Below are 24102 nucleotides of genomic sequence, written 5' to 3'. Positions count from 1 at the left end.
GTCCACACTCGCACACATGGTGCACACACTCACCCCCCCACATCCTCATGCAGCCCGTTCACACGCTCCCCTCAGCCGCACAGGCTCGCTCCATTCCCACACTTGTACACATTCGTACACTCACTCAGACACACAGCCTCACACACGGGTAGCCTCTCCATCTCCCTCCCACTCGGAAGCGGCTCCCGCTGTGGGGCCAGCCCTTTACAGTAAGCCGTCTCAGGGAGTGGCCGCCGTCTGGGGACTGGATGCCCCGGGCTGAGGAACAGCGCCCCTGTCAGGTGGCCCGCACTTGGGGTCGCTCCCTGCTCCTCGTCGCCCGTCGAGCTGGTGGGTGCTGGCTGGGGCTGGCCAACCGGAGCAGAGCCTCTCGAGGGTGCACAGCCCTGTGTCCCTAGTTCCAGGCCCCCAGGAGACAGGAGACCAGAGTGACCCTGGAGTGGAACAAAGTGTTGGAACTCCAAGAATTCATAGACAGCCTCTCATCTGGCTGGTTGTACTAAAGAACCTGCCCTGCCCGGGGTCACCCTGCTGGGTGGTGGCAGGTTGGGGACTAGAACACCAGCATCTGGGGCAAGGGGAGCTCTCGGTGTCCTGGCTGACACGTCTGATCCACAGAGGAGTCAGAGGTGGGCCTGTCTTGAAGGTTGGGCACAGAGCCTACCCACAGCACAGAGTCCAGATGCTGGGCTGTGGGGCCCCTCCTGCCCCTGTCCCTTGGAGCTGCTGTCCCTGGGGCAGAGTGTGGCTGACACCTGGGAATGGACAATGAGGGCAGGTGTCAGGCAGCTCCAGGCACTTGCCCATCTCGCCCAGAATCCTGGTGCTAACGGGGACGCCCAGGGACAGGGCAGGCGAACGTGCTTGTCTTTCCTGGTATCACCCTCCTTCTGTCCCCGAACAGCCTAGTTTCTCTTTAAAAATCACTATTTATGGAGCCCTTATTTAAGAGTTATCTAAAACCTTCTCAAACCTGACTCTTGCCCCTGCCTCTACCAGCTCTTGGGGGAAATGAGGACTATGAATCCCATCCTACCGCATCGTTGGGCTTCCTTTGATCTGCCCTGAATTCCCCTGTGTTTGAGATCTAGCTGAAGTACTGGGATCAGCGAACGAGGGTTACTGCCTCCCTTTCCAGGGAGCCTGTGGCCTTCACCCCACAGGGTGGGAGACCAGCTCTGGCCTGGGCCTCCACTTTAGACCGCCCAGACCTTTGGAGGGAGCGGGTCTCCCCTTTGAGCCAGTCCTGGGAACCTCCTGATCCCACCCGAGCGCCGCCACCGCTGGCCGGCCTGGGGATTACCTCTGTCCTGCTGGCTGCATGTGCTTTCTCTCTTTGGTACATATTATCTTTATTATTAGTCTGTGGCTTCATTTCTTCCCCCATTATAAAATCACGTAACAAGAAATTTGGAAAATATCATTCCTAATCCCATCACCCAACAAGACCTTGGTAACCTGCTGCTATCCTTCCTTCTAGATTTTCTCCCTGGGCCGATGAGGTCTTGATTAGTTTGTGTTTTGTCGTTTGTTTTTGTTTTGAAGTTGAAGGTTAATCCCCTGTAATGCAGAGGTTGTTTCCAGACCTGTGGTTCCAGCAGTGGCTTGCACGGGGAAAAAAATGAATCACAGCTGCTATTCATAGCTGGATTTTTAAAATTAAGGGCAGGGAAGCACTTGCTGGGAGCTGGCACTGGGCTTGATGCCTTGAGGCATGTCAGGGAACTCCTGCTTGGAAGGCACATATGCTCTAGGTTGGGTGACAAGACCTACCCTGGTAAAAAGTTGGGTGACGTCACAGCCATTACATCATCACAAATGTCACAAGGCTGCTTGGGGGAACATTGCCTATTGAGAAGCACAGAGATGGATGGTGCCTTCAGCAATCCAGGGAGGCAAAGATCTGGCAGGGGCGGGGGCGGGGCGCAGAGAAGCCTTCCTCGGGGAGGTGGGATGGTGGCTGAACGTTGAAGTCTTTGAAGATGGACGCTGGGGAAGGGGGCTGTACTTCAGATTGGGGAAACATCCTGGGGAGATAGTTGGAAGCAGGAAAGCTCCAGTATGTACGGAGGCCTGGAAGTAGCTCAGTGAGGTGGGGGGGGGCTGGAGTCAGAGGTGAAGGGTGACGTCTGTCTTGGAAGGAGTAGGGAGCCATGGAGGCAGCTGAACCAGGCGCTGTGATGGAGGCTGCTGATTCAGCGGAAGGCGAGCAGGCGGAACCTCAGGTCAGCTTCCAGGAGTAGTGAAGAGGCCACTGAGGAGGTGGAAGGGGGAAACCTGCCAGGGGTAGCATTTGCCTGGCCATCTCTTGGCTCTACCCTCCGTCTGCCCAGCCAGAGCTGGTCTCAGGCTCATCTGACCGGCTTCAGCTTGGTTCCCGGCATCTATAATGACAGCCTGGAGGCAGTAGACAGTCTAGAGAGGTGAAACACTCAGCACATAGAACCAGACTTCCTAGGTTCAAACTCCAGGTCGATCCCGTTAAAGCCCACCAGCCAAGACCGCCAGAAGCACACCTGTAGTAGCCACACCCAGTTCGGTGCACCAGCCTGCTGCAGCGAGGGAGGGCCGGCATCCTGGGAAACGGGGCACCTCCAAAGGGGCATTAAAAGGGGGCACTTATGGAGTTCAGGGCCTGGAATGCATCCCCGTGTGGTCTTGATCAGAGTTTGTAAACGAGCGGGTTGCTGGAACAGTCAGAAGTCATATCTTTAGAACACGCGGGTCTGTTCGGATTTGCTGTCAGATCAGTTTGTCTGTGGTCTTGTCTTGGAACATATGGGTGCGAAGGAGCTGGTGTCAAAGCATTTGAGCTTAGCTAGTCTGCGCTGTGCCGTTTATCTGTTTCATGAGTCATCACACGGGCCTTTTCGCAAGTTGTGATTTCTGTTTCAAGGCTCAGTTCCCCAGTCACTGCCTACCTGCCCGCAGGGCCATTTCCTCCTTCGTGTTTGCCCTTGGGCTGGTTACTTGCCCTCACGGTGCCTTGGTTTTCTCACTGGTTTAGAGGGACCCATAACAGCAGCCACACCATGCAGTCCTGAGGATCCATGAGTTGACATTAATAGAGCCGGGACACAGTGCATGTGATACGCGTGTCCACCATCATAACCACTGTGCACCTTCAAGACCGAGAAAAAGAATGTTGTTACCCTTCCTGCTCCCAGAGAAAGGATAGTCTGCAAATTTATTTTCCACTTAAGGGGGTAAAAAAGAGACACTGTGATATGAGAGACCTGGACCCTAACAGGATGGTGTCCAGGAGAGCAGCTGGCGTGATCTAGAACGCACAAGTCCTGTTTGACTGCTGTGATCTTCTGAGGGGTGAAGGAAGGGGATGGAAGGATGCTTTGAGGTTTGAGGTACGTCTGTGTGCAAATGACGGTGGTGACACACTCTTTCTCAGTGTGACCAAGGACAGCGCAGGAGGAAAGGCACTAAAGCAATGATGACCTGGGGTCTGGATCTGATAGGGAAAGAATTGTCTGACTCTGGGTTGTTAAGCCCTGGGGTGGGGAGGCGGAGGGGCTGTGGTCTGCTGGCCACATCTGACCAGGGTGGAAGTTGTGGTGCACTGGAGAGACCCCCGTAATGGGGGTCAGGTGCCTTTGAGTGGCGGGGCGGCAGCTTTCTGCCTCTCATTCTTCTTTCTTGGTCTTAGCCTCCCATTTATAAGACAAAGCATTCAGAGACCTTGCAGACTCCCTGCTTTCTTCGCACCAAGGCATTCTGGAGATCATGTTCGTTCTTTCTCATGATCGCACAATATTCACTGAGTACGCGTGCCACTCCCCACGGACACTTGGTTGTTCCCAGTCTTGCGTGCTGACAAGCCGCTGAGCACAGTTCGTACATCTGTCTCTGTGGACTTGTACACACTGAGCCGTGGGATGTCAGGAGACGCTGTCAGGGACAGGGGTTGTGCACTTGTGACTTTCACAGCCATCCCCAGATCCCTCTCCACAGTGGCTGCACGGTTATAACCCCACTGCCAAGTTGTGGGCCCTGCTCTCTTCCTCACGTGGCTGGGGTGCTGGGTGGGATTTCTTAACCATCTCTCAATGCGCCTGCTCGTCGGAGGCTTCGCGATGCCAGAGCCCTGCTCTGCCGCTGCTCCCGATTCTTAAGGTGCCGAGTCCTTAGCTGGGTTTGGCTTCTTGTCCAGCTCCTTTCCTTGCACGTGTTTTCTGCTTCCCACCCCAATTTCAGAAAGAGATCTGATGGAGAGAGAACGAGGGAGAGGTTGGAGGAGAACGAGAGAGAGGTTGAGAGAGAGAACGAGGGAGAGGTTGAGAGAATGAGAGTCCCAGGTGTTCCATGTCTCACCAGTGATAGGCCAGCTGTGGTCATCATTCCAGCTTCTGTGAACACAGACCTTGCTTCCCAGAGGCAGGGTGGAGGAGGAGGGGGAGAAGACCAGCCAGCTGTGTGTGTCCTGGGGCAGGTCAGAACGCTCCGGCTGTGGGACTGAGCAGCAAACGCACCGTCCAGGTCTTTGGTGAGGGATCGTCATTCTTAGCTTACCAAGGCTCCCATACCTAATGGTAATTTCACCGCAGGAAGGTGCTGGTGGGGCGGAGATCTTGGTGGTGCCCTGGAGCCATGCCCAGAAACACTCACCAACGACCATCCCAGGGCTTACTTGGGGGGGGGGCGGTGCTCGCCAAAAAACAAATGGAAATCTGTCACAAAGGAGGTGTAAACACAACGGAGCAAGGGGTGGGTATGCCTCTTGTCCCTCCTGTTCTTGTCGTCAGCACAGCGCATGGTGAGCTCACTTTTATGCATCATTTCCTCGACTGTCCAGGCTGATGCCAGTGGTCAGCAAGTCATCCCTGGGTCTTGCCTCTGTAATGTTTACAGGGCCCTTCTCTCTCTCTCTCATACACACACACACACACACACCCTTATTCTTTGATCAGACATCTCCCCGGCTCCAGGGTCTGCTGGGTGCCGGCTGTGCATGGGTGGCAGATGACCACAACCCTGCCTCCACCCTGGGGTAGAGTTGCTTAGACAAGGCCTCTCATGACAAAGGACAGGATGCAAAGTGACAAGTGTCATCGACAAGACGGGCAAATTGTGTCCTACAGCTCCCTCCTAACTCCCAGTGACAGCTCTCCTAGTTTGCATTCCCTGAGCAGCCGGTGATTTCAAGGGAGGGAAGCAGAGTAGATAGGAGAAGACAGCTCCAGGGCGCAGGTGGGGCAAGCTTCAGGTCTAGCGTTTGCTGCCTAACAGGGTCACTGGCAAGCTTCGGGTCGGGCCAGTTTGCTGGAAGATGAGAACTCCAGTGGCATTGGCTGGAGAAGGGAAAGAGACAACGTTTCCTAGGGGCCTCTGACTTGGCCTTTGGTGGTGACATAATGCCATCTGGCTATCATTAAGAGGCTACGTGCTTCTGGATCAGTGGATTGTGTCTCATCCTGGCAGTTGAGAGGGAGTGGTGTGGAGCCATTTGCCTTCTCTTGCCAATACCCCTTTACTACTGATCCGTTCATCTCAACACAGGTGTGTTCAGTGCCCACTGTGAGCCGGCAGCAAGCAGACAGTGGAGGGCCTGCCTCATGGGGTTGACGTTCTGTGTGTGTCCTCGACTGTGATGAACACCCATCCCTGGGAGGCTCACTTGGATCCTAGTGGGGGACTCCTGACAAAGCCTTCCCATTCCGAGGGCAGAGGCTGTACTGGCAGAATCTCAGGCTTGGGTCAGGTGTCGGGGCTGTTCACCCAATGCGAACAAGAAGGGGTGTGTCCAAGAATGAAATCCTGCCTGTTCGTGACAACATGGATGGACCTTGAGAGTATTATGCTAAGTGACATAAGTCAGAGCAAGACAAATCATACCGTGTTATTTCACCTACAGGCGGAATCTGAAAAGCCAAACAAGTAAACAGACAAAATAAAACAAAAAGAAACAGACTTAGAAATACAGAGAACAACCAGTGATTGCAGAGGGGCTGGGGGCTGGGGGGCTGGGTGAATTAGGTGAAGGGGATTAAGGGGTGCAAACTTCCAGGGAAAAGTCAGTCAGTCAGTCAGTCACGGGGATGAAAAGCATAGCTTAGGGAATATAGGTAACAATATCTTACTAACTTTGTATGGTGACAGATGATAAGTACCCTTAACACGGTGATCGTTTCATATTGTATATGTTGTTCACCTGAAAGTAATAGTAATATTGTATGTCATAGAGACTTCAATGAAAAAAAATAAAAGGGGGTGTTTTTCAGCCGAGTAGCTGGACGTGCCTGAATTATGGCTGGGGGCTGAGCCATCTGTGATCGTCACATCCCCTTGGTCCCTTTCTCCCTGACTCTTGGTTGCCCACTGGGAGGAGGAGGGGCTGGGGGACCATGGCGTCCAGCCCCCTGGAGTGGCATCAAAGATGCCAAGCTCCCTGGGCTAAAAGCCTCTTGTCAGCAGAGTAATTGGATCTGACTTGCAGCGGGCAGGGAGCAGAGGTATTCAAGTCAGCTGCGCTATTTTTAAACGCCCTCTCTTCCCCAAGTGCAGATCTCAAGCTCAGCGGGAGAGAATGGCTCATCTCGAGGCTTGGGAATCAAAGCACAACTCCCCACCTCCACCCCCCTCCCTAAGTTTAACCAAAGTTTAAGTCCTGCAAAATCACATCTCATACTGGATCCTGCCACGACCACATGTCCTGGTGTGGGGAACAGGTGGACTCCAGGGGCCGTGGGGTGGACAGGACGTATCCTGGTTTGGGCTGACTGCCCAGCTGGCCGGAGGCAGGCTTGGTTGCCTGACAGCCCTGGAGGATCACCACTAGGCCAGCGGGCAAACACGTCCCTGCCGGTCTGCTGTCTGCCACTGTCTTTGACTCTTGGTAGCAGCTCACAGCTGCCTGTCAGGCTCTGAAGACAGCGGGAGTCATAGCAGAGAGCAGGTGCCCTCCTGTAAAATGTCCCTCTGGGAGCTGAGCCCCATACTGCATGCAGCCTGGGGTGGTGGAGCCGGCTCCAGGGAGGCTGGCCTCTCCGTCACAGCCTTGCAGAGGCCCCCTCCCTTGCCTGATTCTTCCCACTTGCCGCACTTCCGCTCCCCAGCAGCCCCCACCCCCCACCCAGCCCCTAGCCCCTCCAGCCATGGGTTGGTAGTGAAAGTTCCCCTGCCAGGGGAAGCGGGGAAGACAGGAAGGGAATTGCTGGTGGTCCTGACAGCACCCCTCTACCCTTGGAGAAGGGCAAGGCCGCCTCAGGGAGGAGCTGTGATGACTATGGAGTCGCTGCTAGCAGCCATCACGGAGTGAACACCTCTAGATGTCACACCTGCGGGCCAGGTACCACTGTGCCCTGTTATAGCTGAGACACAGAGGCCCAGACGGGAGACCCTGGCCAAGGTCACTGGCAGATCCTTCCTGTCTCCCTGACAAGGATCCTCAATCCCCCACCAGAATTCTGAGGCCCTAATTCAGGAAGTAGTGAGACTTTGGCTTCAAAGAGCACAGCACTCTGAGAGGCTGGGGGTGTTCCAAGCATCTTCCTGCCTTAGCCGGGGGTGGGTGGTGGGTGGTGGGCAGGGTGGCCGGGCTAGGTGGCCCTCTGTAAAAGTTTGTTGCTTCGGGTGACAGGTCTTGAACTTAGTTTTCAAAATTGTTTGGTTCAAACATTGTAAGCCGGGAACCCTGCCAGCTTCTCTCTTCTCAAAGAGTGGCATTTGAATAAGGTGGGCTGCCTTGACCCTTTGCAAGGGCGCCGATCCTCAAGTTCACACCAAAGCAGCATCACTCAAGCCCAGCGTTATCCAGAAGTAGACCATGTGGTGACATCTAAGGGAAGACCCTCTCCACCCCAAAGTCTGTCTGCTGCAGCCTGTCCCGTGGTCCCTGAACTCACACCACTGGAGGGCCTTCCCACTGGCTTTCTCAGCAGTTCTGAGTTGTAAGTTCTGAGTGGAGTCGGAGGACCCTCCCTGGCTATGGAGTCCCCCAACGCCCTGTGGAATAGAACCCCAATGCACCCTGTGTTAGCCCTGCCACCTGGGGTCATGTGATGACCCATTGTTTACTTTCTCTGTGCCTCAGTTGACTTATCTTCAAATTGCGGAGGGGGGAAAGCTGAAACTGGGGGAGAAGAGTGAGAGACACTGTGGGCCACCCGGGAAACTGGGGTGAGGAAGTGGGAGGATAGAAAGGGGGGGCAGGACAACACCGAAGACTGACCAGCCTGCCCATTTTGGTGTACTTCATCTTTATTATTATTATTTTTAAAATCTCCTTTGTGTATTTTGAAAACCATACGATATATACACATGGTATGAAAGGACGTACAGAGACAGAGAAAACCACATCTCCTTCCCTCCCCTGCCCTCAGCCACTTGTGTTCTCTCTGCATGGGAACCACTGTTGTCAGAATTCATGTCACCTTCCAGAAATCGTCTGCTGCATGGACACTATAACCGCAGACCCTCAGGCTCTTCTGTGAATGTTTGTTCTAACACCCTTCCTATCAGGCCTCCCTGGTGTGAGTCGTTGCACCCTTTTCAAAGCACTTTACCGCAGCACGTCTCCTCTGAACCCGTGACCATCCTGGACGCCGAGACGGCAGCCTCCTTCTGCCTGTCTTGCAGGTTGGGAAGCTGGAATTCAGAGAGGGCAGGCTACTTGCCTAAGGCCACACCGCGAGTAAGACTGGACTTGAATGCAACTCCCCGGGGTCCCAGGGCAGATGTACCCCACTGCTTCCTTGCAGGAAAATACTCCACTCCCCCTTTTCGTGTTAGGTATAGAGCAGGTATTTAATAAAAAATGACTGACCTGGCAAAGCAGGGCTATGTGTAGCTATGGCCAACAGGCAGGCCCAATTCCAGCCAGCCAGGGAGCAGGCTGTGGATCAAGGCCACGGCTGCCCTCTGTGTGTGTGCGTGCTCACACACACACACACACACATACCCCTCGGACTCCGGAAAGTCAAATGCAGCATGTGGAACCCCGTGCTGCTCGTGGCTTCCCTTGCCTTAGTGGAGAGGGAGGGGTGCAATGGGAGCTGGGAAGTGTCTTGCGAAAGGCCATACTAGGTTTGTTGGGGGCCACCTTGCACCCAGTAAACACCTTCATTCTGCACCGTCACACCGCTGCAGATGGGGAGCACTGTGAATGGGGAGCCCGCACCAGGGCTGCAGGCAACTATGTGTGGGATCAGGGCTTGATTTAAGCCCCTCTAAAGAGCCTGGCAAGATGGGCCTTTATTCGTGGCTCATAGACACCCCTAGCTTCAGGTGACACCTGCAACCCAGGACATGGGGGCAGGGAGCAGTTTCAGGGCCTGGGAGAGTCCTGCGTCTCTTCAAAGCGTCCCCTTCCCTGGGCCTGGAAGACTTTGACCAGAGTTTAACTGACATCACTTAATGCCCATGGGAGACCTAAGGCGGTAACCTTACCAGTGATTTGCTTACGGAGCTCCCCTCTTCAATGTTCTCGGCCCCATATTTTGATGGTGCAGACAATGAAAGAAAGAGAGGCTCGGCATGAGAAAACTAGGGTCCAAATCCCCAGCCCTGGACCAACTGATGTTGGTAAGCCTCTCTAACCCCCTGAGCCAGTTTCTCCATCTCTAAAATGGAACCAATTTCCACAGTTCACTGTGCTGGGTGGTTGTGGGGCTGAATTTGGGAAATGCTTTCTAAGAGGTGACACAATGCACCCATATTACTGTGGGCATCACAGAGGCACTGAAATAGAGTCCCGAGGGAATCTCGAGGACCTCGGGTGGAGGAAAGACAAACAGGGAGGCAGAAAATGGTGCCCGAAGCCCTGGAGGTGGCTGCCAACCTTGGGTGGCAGAGTTAGGACAGCCAGGGCTGCACCAGCTGGCTACTCAGGGCTGGGGACTGTCCCTCAGCCTTTTTGACTTTGCTGTTGGCATTTTCCCTGCTAATTAACATGTCATGGGGGTGGAGAGCAGGAAAAACACAAAACAATTGATTTGTCTCTTTGCCAGCACATCTGGGAAAAGGCTGGGTGTGGGAGGTCAAAAAACAGGCTGAAAATCAGTGCTTCACATTCTCAAGGAAGCACATGGCTCTGCGGGTTTCAGCTCTCTGTTGCTGTTGCTGATGAAAGCACCAGGAAATCAGGTTCAACTGCAGACTGGAGGCAGAGAGGAGAGGCACTGAAAGCTCTTTTGGCTTTGTCAGGGGAAGGGTGATGCCGGGACTTGGCTGGTGCTTAGGGGGCCAAATAATAAGTCACCCATTCATCCATGCATCCGTCCATCTGTCCATCTATCTATCCACCCAGTAAGTGTTCGGGGTGCACCTGGATTCCATCCAGCCCTCTCCGAGGTGCTCTGGGTGTTTCGGGGAGGGATGAGGATTTTGCTCTCTAAACAGCCAGACTCACATTCAAAACAGAGCATCACTCAGAATTGAGTCCCTACTAAATACATGGCAACATCATGTGTAGCCAGCTATAGCTTTTTTCTGTGTAACAGCCACTCGAAAGCATGGTTTCAGAACAACCACCATCTCTTCAGCTCACAGTTCAGTGGGCTGATAATTTGGGTTGAGCTCAGCTGGGACCTTTGGTCTTATCTGGGCTCAGTCACATATCCAAGGTCAGAGGGACAGACTGGTGTAGGATGTCCTCAGCTAGGAGAGCTTTCCCAGCTTCACATGTCTCTCATCCTCCAGCGGGTTAGCCTGGGCTTGTTTATGTGGGAGAAGCAAGGGTCCAAGAGAGTGGGAATGGGCAAGGTCTGTTAAAGCCCAGTCTCAGAACTGGCATGATGTCACTTTCACTACATTCTATTGGCCAAAGCCACTCACATGGTCAAGTCCAGATTCAAGGATGAAGAAATAGATTCTGCCTCTTGATGGGAGGAGCTACAAATCACCTTGTAAGGAGTGCACATACCCCAAGGGGAAGAACTGGGGCCACTGTTTTGAACTGTCAGCCACACAATCTTCATTGCTCAGGACTGAAGATCTGGAGTCCTCCTTGTCCTCTGTCTCACATTCCACATCCAGTCCATCAGCAAATCTGCTTACCTCTCCCCTTGACATATATTTTGATCTGACCACCCCATCCTCCCTCTGCCCCATTCCCACCCTGGTCCGAGAAACCATCATCTCTTTCTTGGTTGCCACTTCTTCCCTTTTATCCCTACAGCCTGTTCTCAACACAGCAGCCAGAGCAAGCCAAATCTTACCACTTCTCTGCTCAGACACCCCTTTGGCTCCTAATCTCATTAGGAGTAAAAGCCAACATCCTATAATGGCCAACGAGGGCATGCATAATCTGTTCCCTGAGCTCCTAACATCTATCTTGCCTAAACTCCTACCACTCTCCCCAACTCTCACTGTGCTCCACCCACACATGGTCCTCAAAATGACAGGCTTCTCTTACTACAGGGCCTTCGCGCTGCAGACCCATCCACGTGGATAGCTCTTCTCCTGGGTACCTTCATGCTCAATCCTCGGCCCCCTTCAGCTCTTTACAAAAACATCACCTTCTCACTGAAGGCCCTCCTGGCCAACCTATCTAAAGTTGAAACATTCCCCCCACTCAGTTTTCTCCTTCTTTCCCTCCTTCAGTTTTCCCACAGATCTTATCAGCATCATCACTAAGTGATGTATTTTCTTATCTATCTACTTCGTGTCTAGACCAACACTGTCCAACAGAAATATAACGTAAGACACATATATAATTTAATTTTTTTCTAGCAGCCACATTTAAAAAGTAAAAAGAAACCGGTGAAATGTGTTTTAATAATATACACAATCTAATCCAAAGTATCCAAAATTTATTGTTTCAACACGTAATTCATTTGAAAGTTGTTAGTGTTTTGTTTTTACATTATTTTGTTTGTACTAAGTTTTCGAAGCCTGGTGCATATTTACGCTGGCAGCCTGTATCAGTTTAGACTAGCCACGTCTCACATGCGGAACCGTCCCGTGGGGTGAGCACACGGGATAATACAGAATGACACCACCAGCCCATGAGGGTGACGATTTCCGGCTGTTTTATTCACGGCTGCGTCCCTAGCACCTAGAACAGCGCCTGGCCCGTAAGAGGCACACAGTCAATGCAGGGTGAATGAGTAAGTCAAGTTTAGAATAAAATGCAAGTACGTGGCCGGGGAAGGGCTGGTCTGACTAGCTTCATCCTCAGGGCTGCCGGGCAGAGCTGTGAAGGGGGTAAAGATAGACTTTCTCTCCCAGCACGGCCACTTCATTCAGCACCTCCATGCTTCTCCAACCTCTCTGGACTGACGGAATACTCTGCACGGTCAACCCCACTGAACACCAGGGACTTAATGTGTTGCCCTCCTGGGGACATTTGCATCTTAAAAGTAGGAGCATGAGGGAGCCATGCTTAACCCAAGGCAGAGCCTCCCTCCCAGGAACTTTTGGCTCCTGTGGGAATGCTATTACTGGGCCACGAAGCTCTCTCTTTGTCGTTCCTGGGTTCACCCCGGGAGTAGGAGGCTGGCCGCGGTGCCTCCTTTAGCAGGGAGCCCTCCAGTGGCCCCGTGCTGGGTGCCCTGGGCATGCTCCCTTGCCTGCCATCTCACTGTAGACCATGCTTGCGCCTTGATGGGGGGCTTGGAGACTTGGGAGGAGTCGGTGTTCCCTGCAGCCAGCCCCAGGCCAGGCCCAGTGGATGGCGAGCAGCGTCCATCCTCTGTGAGGTGCATTCCCTGGCGGGGTCTCAGTGTTCGCCCCGCCAGGTGGGCAGAGGCAACACACCCATTCCCCAGACCGAAGGCTGCAGCTCAGAGCTGCGATGCAAGGTGCTTCAGCTGGCCTGCTGGGGGCTTGTGTGGGGCCCTCCTCCATGCGAGCGGGCATAGTCTGGGCCTGGGGGGGGGGCTCTTAGGCCAGCTGGGGTGACCTGGTGGAAGGGACACTGGCCTAAAATAAGTCCAGGATGCCAGGCGATGAGCTGAGTGCACAGCTGGCCCAGTCCCTCCTGGGGAAGGTGGAGGGAGGCCGGCGCTATCACAGGCCAAGCCAGTGGCAGCCGAGGGGCCAACAGAGTCACAAGAGGTGACCTGAGATGGGCCTTTGCTGCTGGTGAGGCATCTGGGATCTGCCAGTTGTGAGATCCCTACAGCTCTGCTTCTCCCAGGCATCTTCTCTCTCCTCCCCCTCCCTCTTCCCTCATGGTATCTCCCATCTGTCCTCCCAGCCTTCCCTCTCTCCAGCGTTCCCATCTCCTCTCTCAGCCAGTTCAACCAAGGTCCTCCGGGCCTCCCTGTCTCTGTCTCTGTCTCTGTCGCTCTCACATCCCATGCCCCAGGGTGCTGGCCGAGGTGCCCATAAGCAGTAATGGCTGGGGATCAAATTTAAGTGTGTCTGGCTCCCTCTGAAAGCAAACGGATGCCCACGCACTGATGTGATTTGATTTCAGGGGCTTGGGGAGGCCAAGGACTCCCCCAGTGCCTGGACTCACCTGCTTCTCTCTGAAACCCCACCATTACAACTTCATAATAGGTTCCTGACAAAACATTTCTGCTTCTGAGCAAGGCCCCTGGCTAAACTCCTCTACACTCTTCTGAGGAGGAGCGGGCGGGAGCACTTGGCGTCAGAACAGATGGAAACGTGCTGGTGGGAGTGGTGTTACCCGCAGCCCGGTCCCGGGTGCTCGCAGGGCCGGTGTTCACCTCTGCGTAGCTGGGACGTGTGCTCTGAGACCCTCAGGAGGAAGTGTCCCTCACAGCAGCTCGCTGAACTTGGTCTACCTGCCGGGCACAGGGCAGCACTGAGGCGACCGGGTCCAGGTACCATCCTTGCATTTCTGGAAAGTCGTTGGGGTTTAGTTGCTGTTTTGTTTTTTCATTTACTGGAGAATCAAGACTATGAGCGCGTATCTGGCCTCATGACCTAGGAGTCACTGCCCGTGGTTTACAAAAGCTAACTAACCAGTGCCGTCCACAGTTCAGAGCCCGCCTTCCCCGGCCAGGAACGGGGGAAGAGGGCTTCTGCTCTGGGTCTGAAACCGCTGCTTCTCCTGAGTAAGTTGGTTGTGATTCGTGAAGACCTCACATGCTCGGCCACCCCCATCCCTGCTGGACTTGCAACTGGGCCCTGTTACTCCCTGAAAGAACCCTCAGTCTTTCCGTCTGTGGCATTCCCCAGGTCAGTCCTTCGGCCTTACACTTCCGCCCCCCCCTCGTTCCTGTGCGCGTGCAAGCCCACCGGGGCGAACTCGCGGGGTGCAGTTGCTACCAAGGCTGCTAGCAAGATGCTACTTCCTACATGTTCAACTGTTCATTTTCATTCATTCATTCATTCGTTCATTCATTCATGCATGCATTCAGCAAGTTCTTACTATGTATTAGGATCTGTGCCAGGCCCTAGGAAGACAGGTGAATGAGATAGACCCAGGGCCTGCCCTCATGTAGGGAGGCCTCCTGACCCTGGATGCCCTCCACAAGATGCCCCTTTATGAGTGTACTGGGAATATTTTGTTTTGTTTTTTTAAAGATTTTATTTATTTGAGAGAGAGAGAGAGAGAGAGCATGAGCAGGGGGAGGGGCAGGGGGAAAAGCAGACTTCCCGCTGAGCAGGGAGCCTTATATGCGGTTTGATCCCAGGACCCTGGAATCATGACCTGAGCTGAAGGCAGACGCTTAACCAACTGAGCCACCCACGTGTGGGCTGGGAATGTTTTTACAGACCTCTGTGGCATTGGGTGGAGAAAAGGTATCTTCTGGGATGGATGATGCCTGGAAGACATCCCATTCCCCATAGGCATTTTTGTCTGCAATTGCAGATTGCCCCTAGCTGGCCACTCCCTCCTAGGCTCCCTGCCTCTACTCCTGTCCCAGAGGGCAACTGGAGCTAAACGCTGGCCTTTTGCAGCTTGCTGGAAGTATGCAATTTAATTGTTTCGGGTCCAGGGCAAGTAGGCTTTCTTAGGATGGAAATTCCCCTCCCAGCAGTGGTTTGAGAGCCCGGAATTCAGTTCCTTGGAAGAAGCTGAGCTTTTCATTAGAGATCAAAGACTGGCCCTGGGGAGCATTCACAGAGCTGTTCTGGGCTGGAAAGGACCCCTTTGGGCATATCACTTCCTTTCCAGGCTCTGTTGGTCAGGGAACCAAACTATGGAGAGGGAGGAAGGGAGATGTCTGGCAGCCCAAGGAGCCGAGCTGGTGAATAGGCCTCTCCTGGGGTTGATCAGACTGGAGCAGAAGAGGTTAAACCGATTTACCTGGAGGTGGTAAGGGAGTGGGAGGAGGTGGTAAGGGAGTGGGAAGAGCAGCCGAGGAAGCTGCGTTCTGGGCAGATGGCCCACTTTCCCTCTTCTTCATCTCGGATTTGTCTGATCTGCCATCAAGTACTCAGCTCATAGAGTATACCCCGGACTCTTGGTCTGGTGATTCAAGAGTCCCCACAATTTACCCCCCCCATCTTTCCTGTATCACCTCCCCAAGTGTCACATCCTGCATCTGACTGGATCACAGAGGATGCGTTTCTTGTCACACAGATCTCGGATGTGGCCCAGGCTAGAGAAGTCAGTGTGGGCCATCGGGAGGCTCAGCAGATGCAAGAAAAGGAATTCTGAGCTGTATCGGCAGAGGAAAGAGGAGGACCGTGGGGGGCCCCGTGGAGGAGAACAGGGAGTCTGACTTGTGGCTCACACCTCCTTCTTGCACCCGGGCTCGGGCCTCCAAGCTTGGGCGCTGAGGACTCCTTGCTGCTGTGCTCCGTCCTCGCTTCCCCTGGCCCCTGAGCCAGCCTTTCCGGGCCTCCGCAGCCCAGTCTGGCACGGGGAGAGGTGGCCGGGAGTTCGCATCATCTCCTGGTGGGCCCCCTGAAGGTGCTCCTGGCCATCTCCTGCTCCAGTGTCCACACTCTGCTGCTGGGCAGCTCATGGGCCTCTGCATGGGCGTCCAGTGATGAGGAACTTTGGGGGACATAGTGACAGTCTAAGAGACATCTTCCTTGTGTTGACCCAAGTCTGCCAGAAAGAGCTTCATCCCTCTTTGGGCAGCTATTACCTGCCCCAGAGTGTCCCCCTCCCGGCTCACACCCAGATTCATCAGCTCTTCCTCGTGTCGGACCGCCCAAGGGCCCTGACCACCTCCGTCTCATCCTTGCAGTCCAGTGTACCCACGTGCATGTTCTTACAAGGCGCTCCGAATTGATGCTTATACCCAGGGACTTCCTTCATCCTTTTCATCAGTCAAATCCTGTGAGGCATAGGATTTCCCAGGGCCCCATAGATTTGCCCTGCTATCCTCGGGACAAGACCTTGGCCTTTTCTTAGGCCGGTGGGGGAGGCCTGAGACTGCTGGCCCAAGGAGACTGCACTGTCCCTACGGAATCTCAATCCGCATGGCTATTCCTCAGCCTGTCCCGCCCTCCAGGGGCATGGCAGCTGGGCCCTTGTCATATCATGGGTACCTCCTTAGGCGGGAACACGCTTTCTCCTGGGGGCATTTGGGGAGATGGGTGGGGGTGAGGCAGGTGAGGTGCAACCACCAGGGCCATGGCACGTCGTTTCCACCTGGACAGGTGGGTTCCTCTCTGGGAGTACTGTGTGGGGACATGCATGGTGCTGGCAGAGCAGGGGGACGAGCCCCAAGCCCTAGTCCCTAGCTCAGCCGTCACTACTCGGGAGCCCTTGGACAGGCCACCCCACATTTCCCTCTTCAGGATTCTTCTCTGTTCAACATGGCTATCCACTTTCTGAGGGTCATTGAGCTTGAATATTCAATGATTCCATGAAGAACCCTACTTCCTTACTAGCTAATAATGTAATCTTTACCTTTTCTGAGATAATGAGGGCCTTTCTTCCTTTTCTTTCCTTCCATCCCCCTTTCTTCCCTGTCTTCCTCCTCTTTCCCCAATCTTTCTCTTTTCCTCTCCCCTTCATTCTCTCATCCCCCCCTCCCCGGAAGATTCCTGAGCCCCCTCTAAGAACAAAGGATGTCTACTGCCTGTATTTGCCCCCAAACCACTCTTATCACAGCTTATTTTTGGAGGTAAAATTTGCCCACGAATGAAATGCCAAGTATAAGAAGTGAATGCCACAGTGAACTGGGGAGGGGCATCTCCCGTGGCTGGGAAGGCCCTGGGACGCTCCGAGGGGGACGGGCATCTGCCCTGGGCAGTCCAGGCTGCACAGGGCATGACAGTCTGGGTAGACAGGGGAGCAGTGCAAGGGCTGGAGGCAGGCAAGGCCCTGGGGGTCCGGTAGAGGTGAGAGGGAAGGTCACACAGGGCGGGGGGGGGGGGGGGAGAGAGAGAGAGAGAGAGAGGCCAGGAAGGGAATCCTGGCAGGGAATGCTCAGAATTGGGCTTTAGGATAGGTCAGCACCGGTCTGCTCTGCTTCTCACTGCTTCTAGCCCACTTCAGACGCTGGGCATTACACAGGTCTCAACAGGGGCTGGAGCAGGACACCTGTGGCTGGGCTTCCGGCTCGGGACCGCTGGGGGCACCGCAGCAGTCCCTTCAGAAACACCTTCCAGGGCTTTCTACTTGGCTCCCCAGTGAGCAAGATGAGAGGCCTGGCTGGAAGATGTTCAAGGTCTCAGACAGCTGAGACTTTTTAGCAGGTGTGTAGGATCCGGTGTCATCACTGTGGGTCACAAGTCTAGGAGACGAAGACCCAGAGAAGTCCTGTCCGGGTCTGACTGTGAGGGAAGGCACCCTGGCCTCTAGGACAGGGCCCTGATGCCAGATAACTCTGCCTGGCTTTGAAAACCTCTTGGGTAGCAGAGGCCTTCCTCACTGGCCTCTTGTGGACAGCAATCTGCTTTTCAAAAGACTGGGTTTCTTTGCTGCTTGAGAGCCGGCTTTTCAGAAAGGAGTAAACTCTGACCCCAGCCTCAGCTTCCGGGAGAGGGCTCAGCAGGGACCAGACTTACAGCTGTTTGCCATCCTCTGTTTCCCCACACCATCCTGGGGGCCCTTGGGAGGGAGTCGCGGGGCGCCCCCTCCCTTCTGACTCTATGGGCTCTGCCCAGCACCCCTCCCCTCCCCACCACCTGTTCTGCCCCCAAGTCTGAGGGAGGGTGACGCTGGGTCAATGAGCCGAGGTTCAGCAGGAACCTGACACCCTGAGAACTGGCCTGGGGAGGATGGGACACGCCAGGCTGGCGTCCCTGGAGACCTGGAGGATTTGGGTCCCGCCCTACTCTCCCAGGGTCCCATATCCCTGGGAGAAGCAGGGGAGCTTTGGCCCTGGCCAGCTGGTCGACTCTGCAACAGGGACTGTGGTCAGTCCTTGTGCCCGAGCCACCAACCAGCAGAAGGAGACAATCACTAGGGACCGCCTGCGTGGGCAGCCCAGGCTGAAGAGCTGTCAGTTTCCCCTTCCCTCTTTGTCTGAGGGCTTGGAGGTAGTGCGTCTGGGCCCTGGAGTCTTGGGGATGAAAGCCCTTTACTTCAGGGTGACCGTGTTGGTGCAGAGGAGAATACAGCTAGAATACTAGCCCAGCTCAGGAGGCTGTCTGCTCTGAAGAAGCCTCTCTGTTGGGCCTCATGGCTCTGCTGTCTCAGTCTCCGTCCCTGGCATGCTGACTTGTTGGCCTGGCTCCCCTCTGCTCCCGCCTAGGCCCAGCCCTGAGGCTACCCCGGCCCCCTTGACTCTGTCCCCAGACCGGAAACCACAGACTGGCCCCGTGTGTCCTCTGGGCATACTGGCCCCCTTTCTGCACCACCGTCCTCCTTGGGAGGTCCCCTCACCACCACCTCTGCTCTATCAGGCCTCCTAGTTCCCCGGGCTCTAGCCTCTCCTTCCTGTCGACACTTGCTTTCAGGAAAGATCTCGGTTCAAATCTCTGCTCTGTCCTTTACCAGAAGCGTGTCAGTGGACCTTTCAGAGATTTGGAAACTCTGTCACTGTTATCCTCACCCACCTTGCCCACAGCACTTAGTCCCAGAGCTCTGGGCTTCTCCTTACCTTTCCCCCCCCCGTGGGGTGGTTTCTGTCCTCTAATCCACCCACTCTCCAGCTGCCAGCCTGTTCAGGCTCCCTGCCCACGAGGCACAAACCAGTCACCGATCCCTGGGCATTGCTGGAGCACCTGCTGTGTCCCTTGTGGGCCAGGTGGGCATCTGGCGGGCCCTGCACCTTGTGCTTTCCCTGCCCCCACTGTGCAGGGCCAGACAGGGACCTCCCTCCGCAGCCCTGCCCCACCCTGCACTCGCCGGGGCCCCTGCAGCCAGTCTCTGGCGGTGCTATGAGCACTGATTTTCTGAACTCAAAGATGCACACGTTTTTCTTCCATTTCCAAAACTAAACTAATTTGTGTCTTACACTTGATGGGTTTCTTTAGTGGGGTGCTTTGTTTCTGGGCGCTCCTTCACCCTCTTCACTCCCTCATATTGTTATTTAGCTCATGACGAAGCTTGCAATCGATGGCATTTCAGCCCCAAGGAAGTATGAGAAATGGATAGTGTAATCAGGGACATCTGGAGATTATTTTTTAACCCAAGGGAGTAACTCTAATGGGAAAAATTGTGGGTTGTCTTTTGATGGGGGCATTTTGGGATGTACGTGCTGTTCAGACGTCACTGATCATTGGCTTGTCATGGGCCCAGATATTCTATGCTGAGAACTTCACTGCTCTGGTCTTAGAGACCAGATAGAATAGCTATTTCTGCTACTTTCACAGTCCCCTACATGGCATAGGATTGAGGAGAGCCCAGGGTCCCTGAATGGCTGTCTCTTGGCTTCAATTCCCTTCTGAGCAGGGACACTGAGACTGAGAATACACCGGGGATGGAGATGATGGGGAGAGGGGCCCAAAGTCCCAGAACGGGAAGCCAAAGGGTCTTTGCAGGGTAGAAACTGCCTGAAATAGGGGACAAATAGACATTTTGATTCCCCTTTCTCTTGTTGCCCATCCCGGAGAGAGGCGCCTGCTCTCACTTCCCAGGGCACCGACCGGAGGGTCCAGGTGGCAGGGAGCACAGCCCCTCCGGGCTGCGGCAGTCAGTCAGTCCTCTTCCTAAGGGGCCGCCACAGAAACCCGAAGTCTCCCCTTGCTGGGTGGGCACCTGGTGGCAGGACACTGGCCAGTCCCCCCCCCCCCCCCCACAGGTCCTCGCCAAGCCGCAGCTTTCAAACCCAGAGCTCACCCGGGTCCTTCCTGCCATTCTTATTCCCTCTGGATTTCAAACCAGTCTGCCATCAGCCTGTCTCAGTGCAGCCAGTCTCCTGAGCCACTGTTTCTCCCTCAGACCCCCCGACAGTCAGTCAGCAGCTCTTCACCGAACGCCAGCTCCCAGAGAGGTGCGTGGGGATCCAGAAACAGTAAGACACGAAGCTCAGCCAGCTGGGGGCGGTGAGTGTGAAGAAACAGCTCAAGGTAGCCCCTGCCAGGTGCCAAATGAGTGGTACAGACAGGGCGTTCTCCAGGAGCTCAGAGGAGGCTGGCGGGCAGGGGAGGCATTTTTGGAAGAGCCGAGAGGTGACCTTTAAAGACGGGGAAGGCAGCCGGTGAGGTGTGAGCAAAGGCCCCTCCGTGGGAAAGTGTGTGGTGCGTCTGGAACGTTGAGTTGACCGACGTGGATGGCTGGGGGCGAGCTTGGTGGCTGGGGGCGAGCTTGGTGGAGGTAGCGGGGATCAGGAGGCCGGAGCTTCCTACCCGGCTGGGGGGTGTGCCTCTCGCCTGGGAGCCATGGGGAGCTCCCCACTGGAAGACGGACCAGTTAGGGAACTTGGCTAACGCGCTTTGCGCTGTGTACAGAGTTGGCTTTCCTCCTTTACAGCTGTACTGTCCGACGGGAAAGGCACCGACCACGGGAGGCAGTTGAGCTCTTGGAAGGTGGGGCTCGTCGGAACTGAAATGCATTAAGTGCAAAATCTCCACTGCATTCCGAAGACTTGGTCCACAATAAGAAACGACGGAAACTACCGCAATCATTTCTTCTTGTCTCGAGTACTTGTTGAAATACTAACACTTTGGATATATCCACCTATGTAACATATACTATTAAAATTAAGCTCACCTGCATCTGTTTACCTCTTTGAAGGGTGGCTTCTCTACCAGCAAATGTTAAGCTCCACACAGTGGCTTACCTTATCATTCTTTTGGACAAGGCTGGATTAGAGTCTTTACAATATACTCTTTTTGTGCAATTCCCTTTCTCCATAGTCATGACTGTCTTTCACTTCTTTTAAGATTTTATTTATTTATTTGTTTGTTTGTTTATTTATTTATTTACGAATGGGTGAGAAGGGGAGGAGCAGAGGGAGAGGGACCAGCAGACTCCGTGCAGAATGGGGAGCCCAAGACGCAGGGCTCGATCTCTTGACCTGAGCCGAAACCAACAGTCGGACGCTTAATTGACTGAGCCACCCAGGCATCCTCACTTCTTATCATTATCTCTCAACAGCCATCCTTCCCTCTTCTTGCCCCTTTCCGTCACCTTGGCCTTCTTCTCTTTTGATGGTCAGGCATGACAACAGAGGGTAGAGTGAGGGAGAAGGGGGAATCTAGCACCAGCTTGCTCAGGCCACAGCCCCAGGATTCAACAAAGCCAGAATTCAACTGGCAGAGGGGCCCTACTTACCCAGAATGTTGGTAGAAATTACCCTTCTAGAAAATTCTTTTCTGGCTCATGTGAGGGCAGTCAGAAATTCTTTTTATTTTCATTTGGATTTGTAAATAGTTATTTTAAAAAATCTGTCAATGACATGCACATCGTCTACAAAGTTGAAAGGCATCAGTATACAAGATACACGTAGTCATGTGTCTGCCCCTTGCCCTCCCCTGTAGCCAAAACTCAACTCACGCCACTCTTCTTCGGGTATTTACTTCCTGAAATACATACATTACCAAGTAAATTTCTAAATAAATTCTTATAACGCTATTTGTTGATTTTTCAATTTTGACATTATATATTTTCTTCTTACTAAGAGAGAAGCGTCCTCTTCTGTTCTAATAGTTTATTAATGTTCATTTTATTATTCATATATAAATACTGTTCACTGCTGAACCAAGTTGTGCATAGTAATTGCACTTTCTTGCACAACCTTTTCTTTTCTTGGAGGTAATAACTGCTTCTTATTTTATCTTACCTTTTGGCTGCCTTGCTTTTTATGACATTTGTACAGGTTCTCACCAAATTCTCTATCAGACTGCGAAATTCGCTCAGATACTACGTTTATGTGGCTAAATCTCTTGGTAATCCTATCGTTTCCATCCCTGCCTCCAAGACAACCCCTTGGAGCACCTGCCCCCTGCTTCCCTCTGACACCGGGCTGGAGCTCCTTCCCAGCTCGGGAGAGCCCAGCTCTTTCAGGTACTAGCCCCTAGTTTTTGCTCCTCTTTCTTGGTTTGTGTCTGAGAAAGGGTGCCGAGAAGGTTGATATTTTTGAGACCCTGCATGTTTGAAAATGTCTTTATTCTATCCTCACACTTGATCGATCAATAGTTCGGCTGGGCATAGAGTCCTAGATGGAAATCTTTTTCTCCCCTCAGTATCGTGAAGGCAGTTGCTCCACTGTTTCCATGCTTCCAACGTTGCTCTTGGAAAATCTCATGCTATTATGCCTCCTGACCCTTTGTGAGGCCCCTGTTTGCTTTCTCTCCGGAAGGTGTTAGAATCATCTTTGCTCCTACAATTTGGACATTTTACAGGTGCTTCAGTGTGGGGTTCTTCTCCTATCTTTTTTGCTAGGCACTCAGAGAAACTCAGACCATCAGTTCTGGGAAATACGTTTTGTAATATTTTTCATTGATGTCCTCCCCATTGTTTCCTCCACCTTTTCTCTCTCACTAGTTATGTATGGAAACTTCTGACCTATCCATCTATGCTTATATCTGTTTTCTCCTACTTACTGTCTCTTGATTTTCTCGTTCTGCTTCCTGGGAAAGTTCCCCAGCTTTATCTTCTGACCCTTCTGCTTTTAATTTCCAAGGGCTCTCTCTCTTGTTTTCTCTTAGCTCCTCTTAAAAATGCTTCTTGTTTCATGGATCCAACATTTTATTTCTCGGAGGATATTAATTATAGTGTTTTGAAGTTTTTTTTCCTGGTCCTTGCATTACTTCTGTTCCTCTGAGTTCCTTTTCTTTTCTTTTTAAAATTGGATACATTCTCTCTCTTTTCACCCTGTAATCTTCCTTAGAGACTGGTTACCCTTGGGCTATCTGTTCATAATGAAGAGTAGGTCACTAAAAGCTGTTCAGAAATTGCGTGAGTGTGTGTGTGTGTGTGTGTGTGTGTGTGTGTGTGTGGACTTTTTCATTTATGGGCTTCATTACCGAGTGGCTGATTGGGGACCCAACCATTTTACTGGGGCACTCCCAACCAGAACGATCTGTAGAGCTCTTTCTGGGACCAGTGTCCAATGTGCTGGGTGATGGTGCTTTCAGAACCTGGTGGCAGAGGGGGTGCCCCCTGCTTGAGCATGGTGCTGCACACCTGCCGGCCTCTATTGGAGGCTGTCTGGCCCAGTTTCCCTACAGAATGTCAGGGTGAAGGAGGGGTAGGCGGTCAGTGCCTCCATGGGAAAGGGGAGAAGCCCCAGACAGAACTGGTCCTCATACAGACTTGTAGTCAGTGTCCCTCTCTCCTGCCTTCCAAAGTAGCCAACACCTCCAATTCCTGACCTTTCCAGGAAGGGTGGCAAGATCTGTCCACTTGACCGCCCCTTCGGTAAAGGCTGGATTTCCGGTTTCTCAGTTCTGCTAATTCTTCCCTTTGCTTTCCATCTTCCAAAAATCTGTTGACATCTGTTGCCTGTGTGTGTCATTTCTGTTCTCTTTGTCCTTATCTATTTCTCTTCTCTTGATTCCTTTGCTCTCATTTCAGCGGGGGCTGAAAGGAGCAGATACATGTTGAACCTGCCACGCGTAGCAGGAAGCCCCTGTAAACGGTTCTGAAGTGCCAAGTCCTCTTGCCTTACTTAGTAAAGGACCACCCTGGCAAGGGCTGGATCATTCCTCACCGAGAGTTTGTAAGGCTTTCCTGTCGTCAAGGTCAATTTTATTTAGAAAAGTCGAGGAGACTAGATTAAACGTACCCTGAACCCAGCTTATTCCTGGAAGTGATTGCTTTTAAATGAATTATAACATCGTAACAGATTATTTAATTTTTATTTAAATAAAAATAACTTTTTTGGATTAGTCTTTTCCACAAAACTGCATAAAAAAAAAAAAAACGTCGCGTTGTTATGT

The 24102-nt window shown here is 53.2% G+C and overlaps 1 protein-coding gene across 1 annotated transcript in view; it reads left to right on the top strand.

Annotated features, from left to right (window-relative positions):
• The window catches only part of ARK2C (arkadia (RNF111) C-terminal like ring finger ubiquitin ligase 2C), a 96690-nt gene that overhangs the window by 57429 nt on the left and 15159 nt on the right, over positions 1-24102 (top strand). The window lies entirely within an intron of this gene.

Source organism: Ursus arctos, unplaced genomic scaffold, assembly GCF_023065955.2.
Source record: "Ursus arctos isolate Adak ecotype North America unplaced genomic scaffold, UrsArc2.0 scaffold_17, whole genome shotgun sequence".
NCBI lineage: Eukaryota > Metazoa > Chordata > Mammalia > Carnivora > Ursidae > Ursus > Ursus arctos.
This window is presented reverse-complemented; position numbering and strand designations above follow the sequence as displayed.